Source organism: Camponotus floridanus, unplaced genomic scaffold (genome assembly GCF_003227725.1).
Source record: "Camponotus floridanus strain SB8 unplaced genomic scaffold, Cflo_v7.5 scaffold11, whole genome shotgun sequence".
Classification (NCBI taxonomy): domain Eukaryota; kingdom Metazoa; phylum Arthropoda; class Insecta; order Hymenoptera; family Formicidae; genus Camponotus; species Camponotus floridanus.
Genome location: NW_020229226.1, coordinates 2016119 through 2033024, shown reverse-complemented (window position 1 = coordinate 2033024; position 16906 = coordinate 2016119). Strand labels below are relative to the sequence as shown.

At 28.9% G+C, this 16906-nt stretch overlaps 1 protein-coding gene across 1 annotated transcript in view; it reads right to left on the bottom strand.

The window, feature by feature from the left end:
- LOC105257226 overlaps positions 1 to 16906 on the bottom strand; it is a 110284-nt gene that overhangs the window by 82867 nt on the left and 10511 nt on the right. The gene's annotated exons all lie outside the window — the stretch shown is intronic.

Sequence of the window (16906 nt, the reverse complement as noted above, 5' to 3'; positions counted from 1 at the left end):
TTGTCTCACTGATGTAAAGTGCCAGAGTCACGATGTATAAAATAATAGCATTGATTACACATTTAACATACAAGCTAAAATATTATTGTTAAAATAAAATATATGATAGAAAAATTAATTTTACAATTAATATTATAAATTTAACTGAAAAAATATGTATCGGAAATTATTTACATTTTTAAAATAGTATGTCGAATGATTAGAAAGCACATAGATATAAAACTTGGTACTTTTCTAATTAAGATAATGAAACATCAACGTCAATTCACCTCAGTCAGCAATTGTACAAAAGCATCGGTGTTGGGAGTGAGATTGCGCCATGAAAAATATAACGAGAAAGACCGTGGATAATCGTGAAGCCCAAAGGAGAAACGAGAGTAGATGGCTGTGAATAATTGACGAAAAGAGGATTGAAAGACTTCGGTTCGACAGAATCGAAATGGCTGCCGAGAGAAGATTGAAAATGAAGAAGGCAAGAGGAAAAATATAAGAAGCAACATAGGTGTTATAAAGAGAATATAATGATAGAAGAGTGTTTCTTCGAAGAGATTTTTAAAAAAGCCAACATAATTTATATCGCTTACTTGTCCGCTATCTAATTTTTGACAGTACAAAACATTTGAAATCTTTAAGATCAAAATGGATTATTTCTGATATTCTTGTCGATCAAAAATGTATGTAAAATGTAACACTTTTTTCATTAGTATCGCATACCAAGATCCGATTAATAAATCAAAATTTTTTATATACATATATATGTGTATATGTATATGTAAGAAAAAAATATTCTTTTACAAAATATTAAATAATTAAACTTCTTTTTTGCATGAAATGTTTATGTATATATATATATATATATATATATATATATATATACACGCACATATATATATATATATATATATATATATATATATAATTATTTACGGAAGTATACTTGTATCATATTGAATATAATTAATTTTAATTGATGCGGAAACTAATGAATCGCGAATTCAGTTTTAGATCGGTAAGCCATTTAATTCACTAAATATAAATTAATTAATTGGAGAGTACGATTTATCCCAATAACGCTCGAGAAAGCAATGAAAGGTTTTTTTCTCATATTTTAAAGATCAATTCAGTGAGACGAGAGGAGATTAAGACGTATTCCCCGAACGTTAAAAGTCGAAGGATCGATTAGATGAGAAGTGGAAGGGATGGAAGTCCCTTGAGCAACAAAACCGCTACGAGGGCCGACACGGGAAAATGGATTCTAATCGTCCTGACGCTTCGACTGTAGGCGTTACGAGGTATTATTCCTCCATTAAGATACTGAATAATTCACAAACCGGATATCTTAATCGCGCAAACTCCGACGAAGATTTAAAGATTTAGATACAGACTAATAATGAAAAACAGAAGAGTCTAAAAACAAAGATATCTTTTCACTCTTTATTTACTATTCTAATTGTAATAATATAAATTGTATAATAATTGTATAATAATAATAATAATAATAATAATATTAATAATAATAATACAAAAATTTTCTAAATTCTTTCTAAAGTTGTATTTTACTAAATAATCTGAAAGGTCGCGTAAGTATTAAGATACAATACTTAGATACTTTCATACATAAATCATTTTTTATAATTTTTTCGCATAGTTGAAACAATAAAAGTTTAAATATTTTTAGAAAGCGCAACAGCAATTTCTTTATATTAAAAATTAGCAATTATTTTGTATCTATTCTATATTTTTGGATATCTTAATCGATAGTGTAATAAAACACAATTAAACTCTTGTTGTAACTATATTATGTGTGTATGTGTATACATGTGTGTATGTGAAAAAACCATGCAATATTTCAATAAGTATTAACCACGCATTTATGTAATGAAACCTAGCATTGCCAACATAGCATTAGACTTGGGATCACGTTAGAATTTCCACGCAAAAGTTATGACGAGCAATGAGGATTGAACTCCGATAAACTGTCTGTGACGACATGGCAGAACAGAATGTTGCAGGATACTAGTATATGCGCGGCATGCATGAGTGAGAAATTACATTATCCAGCCGGAAGCCGTATACGAACCATGTCCGAATCTGATCATTTGCACACGCACCGAGTTAACAAAGTACCTCGTGGGAATAGCGCATCGATTATAACTGTAAATAGACCAAAGAGATACGTCGGTGCTCTTCCGAGATATAATTCGGACACCTATTCTGTGAGCATAACGAGATTCTGTCCTATTCGTTGTATTTGAATTAAACTGATCGTAACATCCAATCCGATGCGATTTATGATAATAGTTCTAGTATTTCTCTAGTCTTATTAGATCATCATGTCGAATAAGAAATGCATATAAATTAATTATATATCTGTGTAATAACTATTTTTTATGAAATTCTACTAGAGAAAGAGAAAGAGTAGCTATTATCGAATTTCTTAATGTAATTATCTTTATTCTAGTTTTGAGAAACAAAGAATAAAAAATTTAAAACGCACAGTTGATCGTTTTACAAAACATTATTCGCAACAAAAACAGCCGATATTATTTCGGAAGACGATTGTAGGTTGGCCGCAACGGCTGTGACCAGACCGCTGCGTCTGTAACGTTGCAAGCTGTTTCTACTGCGATAAAGACTGCCGTGACGTTTGCCTTTACTACTGCATTGCCTGTAGCGCTGCGCGTTGTTCCGCTCTGACGTCCGAGACCTGGTGCATTCTATGGCTGACCGTAATAGCGAGCCGCACTACTGTTGCGAAAATAGCGTTCCGCTTCATATGACGTCCGTAAGATGAATTATAATGACCCGGTACACAGGATGATTAGATGTTAATGTATGCGCTTGCCTTATGACACAGAAATGAAATATAGTCGATCTCAGAATGGTCGAGATACTTTTTATTTTTTATTTAGTTTTCACGAATTTATTTCTCATATAGAAATTGATAATAAAAATAAAAATAGAAGCTTATAATTATTAAAATGTAATAGTAATTATTCTTTATTTTCTGAACCATTAAAATATATTATTATATATATAATTAGTACATTTTTAAAATATTTTATTAAGTGTGATATATATGCTATATTATATAACATATATATCACACTTAATAAAATATTTTAAAAATGTACTAATTATATATATAATAATATATTTTAATGGTTCAGAAAATAAAGAATAATTACTATTACATTTTCTCGCGTAATTAATTTTAATAGCCTGCAATATGTAACATTTTTTCGAAAATATTTTCTATTAATAACATTTCACTAATATTTTTAAAATGCAAAAAAGCAACGATATTTCATTAAGTTTTATACAACAACAATGTGTATTATCAATATGTAATATTTTTTACAAATGGAACAAATGGATTATTAATTAGCTACTATAATATGCATATAGTGAGATATTTGTTTTCCTGAATTAATAAATAGCAATACAGCACATAATGCATGAAGTAAATAATTAATTGATCTCGCACAGTTGTCTCTTTAAGATATTGATTTTCTGCGTTTGCAAAAAAAAATACAATAATAAGTCTTAAAATAAAAATAAAGATATTTATAATTAAATAGAAATAATGATATTTATTTAATTATTAATTAAGAAAATTTTTCTTTCAAAAAGTACTTAGAAAAATCAAGATATAAATTCTTTCTTATCCTATTTTGGCTTTTTTCGCGTGAGTTATTTAACAGCTTAAATAGTAAATTTTTCTAGTAAATTTATTAATATATGCAGATTAATATTTTCAAATATTCAGAGAAAAGCGTAAATCATGTAATTTTTAATTAATTTCAATTTTAAAAAATTTTAAATAGCAAAGAGTTTTATAACAATAAAGTATCTTGAATTGTAGCGAAATTAATTTGTGTAATTCAATGGACTTAATAGAGTTAAATTCTGTAACACAATACAATACTGTTATTCACTTCACTTCTATTCGCTTCGATCTATATATAAGTCAAACTGATAATAATTTACTTAAAAAGTTTCAAGAGAGAGATAGCAACGCATGGAAAGATATCGTCGTATACTACACTATACATTTAAAGGTCCCGTGTGGACGATTCGATTTTACGTCAATTGCCGCATAGCACAGTGACAGAAGAGAAAAGGGAATATTTCCAATACAATGGTAGCCGATAGTTGAAAATGAGAAAGTTTCAGTCGCACAGCGGCTTGCGTAACAATTCCGTTATCCAGATATAATTTTACTAGTTCATAAATAAGCGAACAAATTGCTGCTTGCTCACGCGTCTATAATATAAATTTTGCAAAGATTGCATAATAACACCTTTTGTTTATTGTTTTATAATCTTATGACAAGCCTGTAAATCAACTTGTAAAAGGTATTCAAAATTACATTTAATTTCAGATTCATTAATATTTGAGAGAGTTAATTACGACATTTTATTACTTATTTTAATATGTAATCTGATATTTTCTTATGTACAATAGATTAAATAAAATAACCCAGCCTATCATGGATTAACCTCTGGTTATTCCTCCTGCATGTAAATTCGTTAATTATACAGCGATCACATTGGGTACACGGCAATTAATTACAAATCCCTCTGTGTGTATACATTCTCACCTATTTGATGTACATCTATCTCTCGATGATGCATATATAAACAGACATGGGCAAATCAGTTGTCGAGATGATGAATCGATAATCCCTTTGAAGTTTATGGGTATCGTTGCAATGGAGTTTCGGCGGAAGTACGTGAGAGATTTGCAAAAGCCGCTTACCTCATCGGCTTGAACTTTGTCATTTATTGAATCGTCAGGTCGGCAAAGAGGGATAAATAAAACGGGAAAATAAATACAGCGAGAAAAACCGTGCATAGTGCGCAAGGACGAGAAAGCAGAGGCATAGCGACGTTGAAAAATCTATTTATATATGTCCGATACCTCCAACCCAGCGTATACCTGGTATGCCGGTGTGTCAACGTCAGATGTAAGGACGTCACCAAACGGGATAGAACGCCTGTCTCTTCTCTGACCCGTATGACACCGAGTTCTTCTCACGATATCAGGATTTCACCAGACATACAATACGCTTCTTTATTTGTTACAACGTAGATTTAGAAGTTTTCAGGCACCGATGTTCGAGAAAAGTTTCAGATCTTCTTCTTATAACTTAACGACAACGCGTGCTCAGCATCATTGATAATGGAGACGAATTTGAAGGGATATATATTGAGAAAAAAAATGATGTAAAAAGTAGGTTCAAATAAAACAATAGAACGTCGTTAAACAAAAAGGTGACGAAAAATACGAAGGATAAGAAAAGCTTAGAATACATTAATTCTCAACGACAATTTTTGATTAAAGATACATTAATAATGTTTTTAACATAAACGCGATTACACTAATTCTGTCAATTATTAGTTCAATTATTATTCTTAACCGGCCGATTATCGCGTAATGCTAGTTTTGCAATGAAACCACCGATGAAAGCATGATCACTAATAAGGAACAATATAGTAATCTTGAGGATTATCCGGTATGGTCTACTTGTCTACGCGATAGCTAAAGCTCTTCCGAAGCGTTCAATTCAATCCACTTTAATCTGCTATTCGCCCTTAAATAGCAGGCTTTTCCACTTGATCTGATTTACTTTGTAATAAAATACTCATTATACCGTAATCTCCTTCTCGATACTGTAAGATATTATTAACTAAGATATTTATATATTCGCATCTCAATTAGATACATTCTTGCATTAATCATTAATCTCTTTGCTTTAAGCCGCTTATAGCTTTAATTAATTCTGCTTGAATTTTTTATAAATTACGACTGCATCACACTCGCGACACTGTCGAAATTTATTATACGACACGTGGTCCCTTCCTTTCTTTAAGTCGAACATCTTCCTTAGCGAAACTAACTTCATTTATCCTCTCCTAACGCCGACGCTCGATACCAACATCGTCCTTATCGCTAATCCCGAATAACGACGTTCCGATAGACGCCCATGAATTTCTGACTAATCCGGCCTAATTCGGAGAGAGGAATGACTACGTTCGTTTTACTCAACTATAAAGTGTGATCTTTCTATAAACGGTTATTCCACTAAAACAGAGACGCGCATTCCCAACAATAATAATAGCGGCAATTATTTTCATTTAATTTAACTAGACACATTGTTAAAACTTCATTAGATGTTATTGCATTTGCCAGCTTGCACCATTCCGAGCTTTCTGCTTTTCTTTTAGACTTTCCTCAATCGCTCTTCCATGCCGCATTATTGCTTTGTATTATTATTTCATGCGCGTACGTTTTATCTTGCTTCTTTCTTTATCTTTCTCTTCCTTCGTGAAATTTATTTTCTTGCAATATAGCGCAAATATAATAAAAAAAAGTAATTTTTTATTCAAAAGAAGTGGAATGTTACTTCGGAAATAATATATTTGATGAGCACATATCGGGCCATTGCATAAATATAGGAGTCTGAAGTGCTCTACAAAGTTTTCCACTTTTCGCGCTCGCAGGAAAGAGGAACGAAGAAACGCTTGAATCGATTAAACGATTAAAGGACGAGTACGACGCAAACGGGAGTATTCCCATTTACCAGTGCTAGCCATATAATAAAATTATACTACAGCGAATCTGCAATTGAATGATTTAAAAAATTTGTTGCGATACTCGCCAATCTTGATTTTCGTCAAAAATATCGTAAATTGTAATTAAATTAAACGTAACATAGTAAATATTTTATTTAAAAAATATGGATCATATTGAATAACTTTTTTCATTAATATTACTTTATCAATTTAACTTTTACTTTATCAATTTAAATTCCTTAAACACGTTACAACTTTATTTTTTTTACGTATCTTGAGTTATTATTGAATGACTGAATAATCACTTAACGATGAAATGGCTTTTTCTTTGTTTTTTGTCTTCCCTAAAGATTAAGCAGAAAATAAGAATTTTAAAGTAATAGTCAAGTTGAAGAGATTTAGGGTAATAAACAAATAGCAGTCGCCCTAGACGATTAAGGAAGTTTTTCTAAAAATCGTGTTTTCCATAGTCGATATAAGTTTACTCGACACTGCAGCTTAATTACCTCGTTACTGCAGCCATACACTACTTTCTGTTGGGTCACTCGCAAGATCTCATCCGTCCACGGCGGAAAGAAGCGAAAAGAAAGAGGAAAATGGTACTTTCAACCGAGATTAAATACTAGTCTTTTACAGATAAATGAGAGGAACGAAATAGAGAAATCCCCATGGTTACACATAAACGAGCAATTGTTTAACAAAAACAGCTCGACCTGCTAAGAGAGTTAAACAATGTGCATCATAAATGTTTAAGAATACGAAGAAACGGAGAGCGAAAAATTAAAGAAGAATGATGCTGATGAAGGAAGATGCGACCATTTAAAGATCCTTTGAAAAAAGCAGCGTGCTTTAAACGATTTTCTTCCTTTCTATTCTTTTAATTTCGATGTAATTTTCAACTCAATTTAACACAATTTACATTTAAATAACATTATTTAGAAATTAAATGAAAATTGGTTCGAATAATAATAATTAAAAATTAAATCAAAATTGGCAAATTAGAGCGTAGGTAATTGGCAAGAAAGAAACAATATACTTCCTTCTTTCTAATTAGTTTTAATTTGTATATTTCCAAATAAATATTATTATTAAACTTCATTTAGATAATTTAGTACATTCAAGTATTTAGGTATTAAATATAAAAATATAATTGTCCTTATTTCATATATTTTTTATTAATATTATACATATTTTTCTATTCTCTCTATTTAATTATAATAAAATTATTTCATTTCTCCATCAAGCGCTTATTTTAAGCTTACTAATTTACATTTATATGGGGATTCTGGTGACACGCTGACAATCTAATCCCACGAATATGATGTATGAGAATGAACTCTGATTGAAACTCATCGCGTTCGCGATTTCGTACGAATAAAGCACGCACCATCCATACTGTAAATCGTGGGATTTCCCAATGCGGTCGCGTTTGCATTTCGTTCCGTCGTGTGACAATAAATGACTATTTCCGCGTAAACGTAAATCCGGCACGACGGGAAATGAGGATCAATACTCTCTGAAGAAAATTGATATTTACCATTAAATATATCATTAGAATTGACACATATATTAAATTATTATATAAATTATTATATAAATATACACATATATTAAATTATTATATAAATAAATATATGTTGTCTCACATATAAATATATTATTCTTTCTTTGATTCATTAATAAATATAAAAATAAATGACTGCTATATGAGATTATAAATTATAAATAACAGCAAGCAGCAGATTAAGTTAAAAAGAAATGAAAATTAAATAAAATGTACATGTGTACATATAATATATAATATATATGTAATATATATCATGTTTATATAGAAATCATTTACAATCGATATAAATAACATAATTATATAGAGTATTAAAACAATTACGTAAATTAAAAAGAAATGAAAATTAAATAAAATGTACATGTGTACATATAATATATAATATGTATGTAATATATATCATGTTTATATAGAAATCATTTACAATCGATGTAAATAACATAATTATACAGAGTATTAAAACAATTACATTTGTAGATTCTTTGACTATTTTTCAAGTTTAAAGTTAGATTCTTCTTTAGTGAAAATGTTGAAGTCCCATTTTCTCTCGTTATATCGTCTTTAACAGATAAAAATACTTCAAAACGTATTTTCTTATGGTTAGAGTAATCAATAGCGTCTGTAGAAATATTACTTCATTATTTCGTAATAGCCAATTAATTAGTAATATAGGTCTATGGGAATTAATGTTTTAAAATTTTAATTTTCAATTGAAAAGCTGAGCAGAAGGATCTAAATGAAGTGACTCAGGAAAGTAAACTCTTGGGCAGAAGCAAATAATCTTCACCTTTAACATTAAAGATATAATAAGTTTAAAATTTTATACAATGTAAAGGTTATTTAATTTAATACATATTTGTATTTTATAAAAATATAATGTAATCTTTTCCTCAGTAAAAGCATATTTTTTAATATCGAACAAATTATTTTGAAATTTGAACTTAAAAATTATCATTTCTCTCTTTTCAGTTTTTCTTAATATTATTATATAATTAGCGTTCTACAATCATCTATAGCAATTTAGTTCCATGAATGCTACACTTTTAAGTGGATAAATGCGTGTTCGCACATTCATATCGAAATTCGCTACGTGTCTCAACGATTACTCTTCATTTCGCAGACAGGACACCCGTCGTCGTCGTCGAGATCCGCCTTCATGATCTCACGTAGATCTTTGTAGAATACGCGCTTCCACCCACCCGTTCGTCCCCAATGCGAATAAATTGAGTATGGAGGTCTCCGCGGCTGAGAAGAGATTATGGTAATGCGAGATTACGTCGTATTTAAATGGAAGCCGCTTGCTACCTCGTCAGTAGTTTGCTATTAATGTCAGACTTCCGTGCGACTCTTGCGCCTGCGTGAATGCTAATTAGAATAATAATGCCGATTTGACAGAGCTAACGAAATACCAAAGTTAATTGAAATATTTCGAACCGATGATAAACGGATGAAATTGAACATGCAAAGTAATTATAGGCAACATGCCGGCGGAATTAAAGCAGTACAAAGTTAAGGGCGTTATTGCAATAACAATTATGGATTAACAATAATTTCGAGACAATATTTGATCTATCTTTCACAAAACTAAATCTCAAGATATTTAAAAATGTTCTTGAATAAATATTTAACGTGAAAAAGTTTATATCAATCGCATATTTACTATTAAATTTTATTTTGAAACAATAAATTTAATAAGACATCATTATTTTTAGCGTTAAATCGTATATCCTATATGTATGCACGCCAATAATATATGCAAATCATAGTGTTTCTGGTGAAATTCTCGCCGAATTTAGGGGAGAAAAATGATCTCGATTTCGGAATTACTCAACTCCTGGTTCCCTCTCCTATCATTAGGCCGACTAATTTATTATCCGTCATTAAAGTACGCTTACTCGTTCTTCTCCACACGACCTTGACTAAATGCGACCATTACGGGAAAGCAAATACGACATACGACGAAAGAGGACGTCGGCATTCAAACAATTTTTTCACGTCTCTTCAATGGTAGATTAGAAACACATGTCATCGTTTTTGTAACAAATGCATCTGGATATGCGATCAATGAAATGAAAATCATAATAATAATGAGTTCATTAATTTCTTTATTTCAAAAATAAATTGCTATTTACAATGATTTCTTATTAATTAAATAATTGACATTATTACATTAAAAGTCAACTAATGGAAACTTTTTACTAACTTTTCGGTTCAAGCACCAGTGCATGACACGGTGCTAGCAAGAGCCAATTTGCACAGAGAATTTAATTTAAAAATGTGGCCGAGCAGAAAGGATTAAAGACGAGATTACGCCGTGAAAAAGTACGGAAATTTTACGGGCATCCGGCATAATTAGACACGATCAAGCGATTTATTTTCAACATTAAGTTAATCGAACCAAATGACAACAACGCTTTGCTATAGTTCTCTAATTCTATGCATAACTTACGGAAATGCGCAAATTTTTGTTCAATCAAATTTTGATATTCATGCGATATTCTTTAAATTTAACATAATCTATTTTAACAAAATTTAATATAATTTAACATTTATTATTTTAAATTGTGAGAGAAATTATGTTATTTTGCATGAAAAATAAAATAAATATAAATATACTTGCCATACATATGCACTAATTTGCTGTAAAAAAACTTTTAATTTAAAATAGAAGTACTAATTATAAATATTAATGGGAATACTAAAGATTAATCAATTTTTACATTACGTCGAAATCTTTCTTGACGACGTTAATTATTCTTGACTAAAAATTTTTTTGGTGCATTAAACGCAATATAAAGCATGAAAAGAATCGCTTTGAAATATTTAGAAATACCAAAGACTCTATCATGAAACTCCAGGGTCGAATCTCATTCAGTAGCGAAGGAATAAACGGCGAAGGAAGATTCACCAGGAATGTAAGTTATTCAGGGAATTCACGCATAGACGGAAATGGCTGTAAAAGAATTTAATATCGGTACATATATCGCGCCAAACAACGTGCACATTGCTGACAATATTTGACATTTCCTCTTGTGTAATTAGTCCTACCTTGATTTAATTTCTTTAACAATACCTTGAAAGATTAAAACGATCGATCAAAGACAACGTAGTACGCTGATGACAATCAGTATCTCTTAGTCTTAGGTGAGGATGTCAATATTTACTTTATATAAAAAAGCGATATCTCATTTTTCTCCTCGAGGCAACAATAAGATGAAAATCTAAATTTAAATAAAACATAAATATACATATACATATTTTAAAATTTAAAAAAGTTGTTCTTTTGAGAAAATAAATGGTTTTTTAGGAAAATAAATGAGTATAAAAAATAAAAATCCTTCTTAACTCTTTATCTCTGAAAATTTAATTCGATAATTAATTTGCAGTGACGCAGTGAGTTGATCCTCTTAATCTGGAATTTTTATAAAACACTAAGCTGAAGATATATCGACAAAGTCCAAGCAATTTTGTGTCGGGAAAAGGTTCACGAACGTATTGAATATAACAAACGAAAGCGGTAAGTAATAAAAAGTCTTATAAATTTTTCGATCTGCTTTAAATGTTGTTCGTAAACCGTTCGGTTATTTTACAAGTTTTCATTAAAATTAAAAGATCTTGCTCCTCATTCATGTGCCACGTAATCTGTTAAATATATTGCAGTTGTAGAATTTTATAGAATCATTACAATGTCTTGATTTTATCATTCTTAAATAGATTTCTGAAATCTATTTTTTATGATATCCAGAAATAATTTTAAACAATTTTAAAAATGTATTTATATATATATAAAACAATTTTTTTTTTACAAACACTATATCTTCTAAATATATTTTTGAACAACTTATTTGAGATTTTTCTTAGTAAGCTTTAATAATCTATTATTTTATCACATTGTTTTTTTACGTAGTATGATTCATTTTTTAGTTAGTATAATTAGTCATGTATATTATATTCAAAGTTAAAACGTTTTCCTAAAATCGTTAAAACAAAATTTTGTCTAGATTTAAAAAAATATATCTAAATTACATTTTAATTAAAAAGTTGAAGAGAAGAATTTATGTCATTTTTTTTAAATTAAGATGTAATTTTCTTTAAAACTAAGATGTAATATCTAGTTAAATAATGTCAATGCTTTTTCTCATGATACTTGAAGTTAACTTCATGCGGGGACACAGAACTTAGAAATAATACTCGATATAATATTCAGTTCCAATATTGACGAATTGAATATAATACATTACACATTTTGTCACACAATCCTCACATACAGATTCTAATTTTATAATCATTTAAAAAAAAGATACTAATAAAATTAATTTTTGTGCTTATTTGCAAGATTATGCTTTCTAAATATAAATCATAAAGTTGAAAATGTGCACATTGGTTAAGAAAAGAATATTCCAGTATATGTAGTTAATACGCGGAACCGAATATATATTGTACTTCAGTATTGATTTTTCCGGCAATACACAAACTGAATAACGGTCACTGATTTCGGAATCAGCTGTTTCAATGTATAACGTTTATTTAAAACAATTTTATGTATCAAATTTAAAAATTGAATAATTCTACGCAAAATTCTAATGAATAACGAGCAAACATTTTTGCTGTTTATCTGTGGCATAAACTATTCAATATATTGAAAACGTATATATATTTCATCAATACTTGAGAGAAAGTTTGATTGACATCATACGAAGCGACAATCAATATTATAATGACATATAAAATCAATCAAATTCGTAACAATTATTGATTTTTTTCGATTTGACGTTATATTTCATTTTCATAGCATACATATTTTACATAAATGAAATCTCTGTTTTATACATATATATGGTTTATCTTTTATAAAAGCAAATGGATAATATTTTATTCGGATTTCATTGGAATCATTAATAAACGCGTTCAATACATCAGTGAATATATCGAGATTGGAAATATTATATATTTTAATATTATATATCGTTAATCTGAAATTTTTTAAGAATCTACATGTATATATATATATATATATATATATATATATATATATATATATATATATTATTAATTGTTAAAATATTTTTACATTTTTCTTAGTAACGCATGCAAAATTTAATTTTATACATTAAAAATTAAATTCTGTTACAATAATTTTAAATATAATATCAATTTGGAAATTGAATGTTTGCTATAAAAATATTTTGTTCGCAACTTAAATCCATCGCAATTTCACAACACAAATTCAAACAATCTTTGATTAATAGAAACCATCACATCGATTCTCGAATACTACGTAATCCCATACCTATCGCTGCTTATCTGACCCACTTTTGCGCGTACGTTTCCTATATAAAAAGAACTATAGAGAAAAATTTCTGGTTTAATCATCCTTCCGTCACGTACAGCTGCGAGTATCATCATCGTCACAACGATGACGCACCTTGATTTCGCGTGTTTCTCATTCCCCTCTAAAAAATAATAACAATAAGCTTAATCCGGATAAAACTTCGAATAAATATGCCCCAATTCCAAAGATTTTTCTTTAAATCTTTCGTACAAGAATAACAATAACTCACCCTTAAGCTCTCGATGTTCTGTAGAAATAATTGTCCAAAGGGTCCGCCTATTAGATAATATAAAAAGACAAAAAATATATAACTTGAACGAGATGGTTTTCGATATTATTCCATTTTTGCAATAATTAAATGAGGCAAATCCAAAATTAAGATATATAAGCATAATGCCGAAATAAACCTGGAAATAGCACAATATTCCTTATTCATTGTTAGAATTTTTTTTTAAATATGTATAAAATATATCTTCACAGATTTGTCATTCAATTTTAATAATTTTCTGATTTATAGAAAAAAATTGTATTATACGTAAATAAAATTCCTTAAAATAAAATTCCTTATATAATATTTGTCAATATTTATTATATGTAAATATTAATATTCTAGAAAAAGAATTATTTGATTTTGTTTGTATTAAAAGATCTTTTTACATAATTGAATGGGTTAATAAGCCGTCTTCTACGAGATAACTTTGTGTACTTCAATTTGTACGTAGCGATGATCGTGATCACGAGAGAAGTCTGTGTGAAGTCCGGCTTTAACTATTTCCTACCGGCCGCAAACAAGTGCGATGTGACCCAGTCTGCCTTTTTTTAACAAAAAAAGTATGAAGAGCGAAAAATAGGGTGAAAACGACGCCGGTATTTCGCATTCTCGAGCATTCCATAAAAGAGATAAACGCATGCCCTCGAGCTTAACGAAAACTGAAAACGCACCAAAAGTGCGTACTTTTGAACAATTCTCGCGTAGAAAGCAAATTTTTATTCTACAGCGAATTATAATATAAAATGCTATTAAATAGCTATAATAAAAAATTCCATTAATTGAATGAACGTTTGTCAAGCATTATTTTCACGGAGTATTATTAAATCTTATAAAAGATTCATATGGAAAAAATTACGAAACTTCTATATTTATGTTAAACTTATATATATATATATATATATATATATATATATATATATATAAAATGCACACAGATAAAAATTTATTAATCTCTTATTGTTTGGTATATAATTTTAAAAATATTATTGTTCATCTTATTAAATGTACATACTTAATTCTAATATTATATATAATACATTAACAATGTGGAAAAATAGACCGAATCAATATATCTTGATTTAATTCGGCTAAATGTGATGGGTGTTTGTGATAACATCGCTATTTGTGATAAAATCACATTATTTGCGATAATCGCGCAATGTACTTTCTTCTTCATTAAATATTTGCTACCATCAATTTATTAGAGATTCTATATATAACAAGCAAAATAAAGTTTTTGTCTCTAAAATAATGATTAAAATAGTACGATGCATTTATTGGAATAACGGCTATGCATAAATAGCGATTGCTATAAATATCTCGTTACACGTTGCACGACAGCTTTTTGATCGCGCTTTGTATCCACTTATCCCAAAACATTTGAAAATGCGTATCGACAAGAATTATTTGCACTCACGACATAACAAAGCACTTTATTCTGCCATTCACATGTTGATTGCAGTGCAATTTACTCATACTCATGCACAAGCGTTCTCTTTTTAAATATCAATGTACAAGAATGTTTCAAACGCTAAATTTAATTACAAGTCTCCTTTTTTCCTAAAAACAAGCTATACAATACTGAATTACAAAGTACAAAATACTGAATTACAAAATACTGTTATAAGCATTACAATTTTCACCAGGCGAAAATAAGATAGTAGAAATAAATTTCTAATTCGTTCTCTCTAAAAATGACTAATTTTGTTTTCTTCCATGTCTTATTCATCAACAGTGATTTTTCTAGAAATTATTAACTATCCCTTTAATTATCGTCCACGTTTAATATTCGCAGAAGGAAGTACATTTTTTCTTTAACCATTTTCTAGTTATGATGGTTTAATTATAAGTTTTATCAAACGGATGCATTGGAGAATACGTGTAATTATTCTCAATATGAACTTCTGTAAAGAAATACCTCTGCATAAAGTACAAGTGAAAGACAAAAATAATATACCATTGGGAAGCATAGTTATGATTATCATTTACACAATTTAAAAGATTGTTTCTTAAACAATCTTTTAAACTCACTGATGGCCATAGAAAGTAAGCCTAAAAAACAGATTTCATTTTCCTTGCATGAAATATTTGATAAATCCTAAAAAAATATTTAAAAAAATTTGATTTTGTTTGTTAAATAAATTGCATCTTATTTAAAAATATATTTAAAAGCAATGTGTTTTTTCATCTTTCTAAATTATATTTGAAATAAATAGATGAAAAGAGCATGTTGTGGAATTAATCCATTATAATCTTTACGTTTCTGAAATATATTATGACATTCTTTATCTTCAGGATTTAAGTTATCAGTTATATACATACATGCTTATATTATTTTTGTTATCATTATTATTATTTATTATCATTATTTATCATTATTATTATAATCTGCGCTTCGAGAAGTACTTTCATCTTTCTGTGTATGATAACGAAAGCTTCTCTTTCATTACAATCTATTATCGCCACCCTCCAAAGTTGTTAACTGCACTTTCTCGCATCATCTAAAATCAGATGATACCACGCGAACTCATTATACTCGACTCCCCCCGGCGATTTGCATAAATTTTCCACGACTGGAAATGAAATTGCCCACAAATTGTGTCGGATAGTGCAGTTCGGGCGTGTTCTAAGCAATCGTTAACGACGTGAATGCGGCAGACATATATGCGAGGAGCGCATTGTTCGAGTTATGAAAATTAACCTTATGCATTTCAGTGATAGTGAAATAATGACAAACTTAAATGCGAATAAATATAATGATGCAGAAGCTGTAAGAACAACTGCATATTTCTTCCGAAATGCATCAACAGTTAATTTCATAAGTTAAGAAAAGTTAATGTTGTATTATGTTTAACTTAATCGTATTTTTAATATAATGTTTGAATGCATAAAAAAAATTTTTTACAAAGTTCTAATTTTTATTTATTTTTTTGCTGTTATTTATATATGATTAACAGCAAGATTTCTAAATTATTTAGATTGAATAATAATTGTATAATAAATAAATGATATTATTTTTTTTCTCTTTCCCTCTCTGTCCTTGTTTCTTTTTTATATTTCTTTATATTCTATACATTTATATTAGTACAGTTTATGCATAACTTATGCATAACTAGATAAAGTTAAAAAATAAATAAATTTATATGTAATTTAACACTCAT